General features: G+C 36.1%; 1 long non-coding RNA gene across 1 annotated transcript; it reads right to left on the bottom strand.

Moving 5' to 3' along the window:
- Positions 1-1,704: 1,704 nt before the first annotated feature.
- Positions 1,705-2,445, bottom strand: LOC121641462. Its single transcript, XR_006010701.1, has 3 exons — positions 2,297-2,445; positions 2,134-2,197; positions 1,705-2,055 (listed from the first exon to the last, which is right to left on the bottom strand). It is a non-coding gene; the product is annotated as an uncharacterized LOC121641462 (long non-coding RNA).
- Between the last annotated feature and the right edge of the window lie 401 nt (positions 2,446-2,846).

The raw sequence follows: 2,846 nt of genomic DNA, 5'->3' as shown, positions 1-2,846 counted from the left end.
ATCAGCAATGAGAGTCACACAGTCAAACAGCTTTGGCTGAGCGAGTCCGCAGAAACACACATGGGCTTGGTTAATATAGACTCGCATGACGTGATGGCATCAAGGTCGTTGGTTGCAAATCTTCAGTACACTGTCTGCAAACCCTGCACAGCCTGGTACAAAGTTTCTAAAGAATGATATCAGTGGTGTGATGGGAGAGGAGAGCTCACTAAATATTATCTGAGTACAAGTCGTTCTCCTCCCCAGTGAAACATAAGTCAAGGTTGTTAATAATACAAAAGGTAAATACTAGAGTATAAGGGCTATGTATATAAATTTTCCATTACACTGTACTGACTGCAAAACAAACAAAAACCAACCGGAAACAGCACCGCTAACTAAAAGTATAACAAAAATCTAATAGAGGGGCTTGCTTCTTTCGGTGTGCACCCCTGCCAAGAAACGCACCTCCCCTCAAGGAGCGTAGTGACAACCAGTCACCTGTAGATGGCGTAGGTTCACTGTAGATTCACACCGTTTCTTACCATGACAGCTGATCAACAGCATCTACAAGCTTGTTGATATAGATTTTTAAAAAATGAAAATAAAATTGTCTAACAGTAATATTTAGATGGTATTACATGGTCTGACTGTACTCCTAAAAGTAAATAATGCTGGGACCAACAGGGTCTGATTTATTGTCTGACAGACTGTGCACCCCCTTCTATTTCTGAGTGCATGAGTATAGGACTACTGTCTCCTTGCTATTTACAGCTTGTTACAAATAGAATATCAAGGCAAATTTAACCTGGAATTACTACCATAGTCCCTTCTCTTCTTACAAATTGCATGTCACAACATAAACACTTGGGGAATCTGTTTTATTTTTTCTTTTTTTCTGCCAAAAATTAGGGTGGATATATCTGTCTATTTGTCTATCTGTCTGTCTTTTAATTACACAAAACTCCCCCGAGCACCCTGTGTTGGACACTGATCCACCTTTAACATCCTGTTTTGAACATTTTTTCACAATATTCTAGTGACTTCTGGTAACTTCTGATGCATGCAGTACTTTTTCCACGTTTAACTATAAACAAATGGTTCACACAAAGTTCGGTATCCTCACATTTGCTTAACAGGAAAGTGGAAAGATGTTGTCACAGAGCTTTACACAAATTGCTGCTAAAGTGTTGGCATTGTCTATTCTTTTTCTAAACATTTCCTATCCTTTAGTTCTGTTTGAGGATACAGTTTGTGATACTCTGTGTGGAATGGTTATGGGAGTTTGTAGATTTTAAAATAATTTATATAAATAGGGAGTGCACAATAAACATGAAACTTTTACAAAAAGGGGCTTTATAGTTCGGTGACATGCTGAATCGTTGAGGTCTGATATTTACCCAAACCTTAGCTAAATTTAGCCAAATGTGGTTTTCTGCTTCTCTTTGTCTTCCTGTCAGTTTTCGGTGAACGCACTTTAAAGCACACATGTCCGTGGGGTTTTCCACTTCTGACTTAAACACCCACACAGTTTCAGTTACACTTCTATCACTAACTGCTAAGAAAATAAGACCACCGAAGGGAAATCTAAGACTTTATTCATAAATACATATATATTAATATTTAGATATAGTTTTAAAGTTTTACTCTAAAAGTTTTGAAGTATTAAAAAAATTGTCTTGATGATAACACAATCTTAAAAAAAAGAAAATTCAAAAGGCAGTGCAAGTTTTGTATTATTTGTTGTAACTTGGCGATACTATATAACAAACAATGACAAACATATATCCAGATTAAAGATTGTAATAGTATAATGGTCATTTTTCCATTGAATACTGTTCAAAAGAATAACAGCTACAAACAAATGTGTACAATAAAGATAAAATTGGGCATGAACAACATTTTATAAGATAAAGCAAATGTCATTTACAGGATAAGAAAAAATGTTTTACTGATATATTTGAAAATACAAGGATTCATTAAAACTGCCCTTACAAACACAGAAAACCCACAGAGGGACTGCAGATGGTCTTCCACGTCCTACACATTGCCGTATATAGCATCATCCCAATCACCCTGCAGAGAAAACAAGATGAACTCACTGTCTTCTTTAATGTTTGCATCCAAAGCCAGAGGAAAAAAAATTATCCTTACGTTGTCATAGGGATCGACATTGGCGTAAATTCCAGAACAAGGATCATCATCAGACATCTCTTTCCTGAGAACAAAAGGCAGACAGAAAACATAATTTATCTCCAGCCATTTTCAGCCATGAAGAAAGTTTTGTTTATTCCAAAGTGAGGTGATTCTCTCAAACCTATTTGTTATTTCATAGCGAGGAAGCTCCAGAGCTCTTTCTGTCATCTTGGTGCTATTTAGTGCTTGTGTGGCTGCTGACTTCCTCCTGCTGGCAGGATAAATGTGAATACCGATCAAGACTGAACTTTTCACAAAAACCCTGGTAATGCAAACTGTACATCAGGGCTATTCAATTCGGTCCTACGAGGGCCGCAATCCAGCAGGTTTTCCATGTATCCCTGCTTCAACACACCTGACTCAAATTAAATGGATCTAACAGCCAATCAAGTTCTGAACAATGACTAATTAATACACATATATATAAATAGATGGATTACTTGAACACAAAAATAATACCATTTACTATCAATACCTTTTTATATTGTGTTGTGTTATGTTATATAACGATGTACTGGAAAACATAACGAGGCTAATTTTAAGACAAGCAGGCTTATGACAAAATGGGAAGCTCCACTTAATTATGCTAAATCAATCTACCTTAAACATTTCAACAGTTCATACAACAAAGCACAATTAAAATAGCATTTTAATAATAAAAAACTTGAAAT

This window comes from Melanotaenia boesemani, chromosome 6, assembly GCF_017639745.1.
Source record: "Melanotaenia boesemani isolate fMelBoe1 chromosome 6, fMelBoe1.pri, whole genome shotgun sequence".
NCBI classification, from domain to species: Eukaryota; Metazoa; Chordata; class Actinopteri; order Atheriniformes; family Melanotaeniidae; genus Melanotaenia; species Melanotaenia boesemani.
The sequence above is the reverse complement of the archived record's forward strand: the minus strand, read 5'-3'. Positions and strand labels throughout refer to the sequence as shown.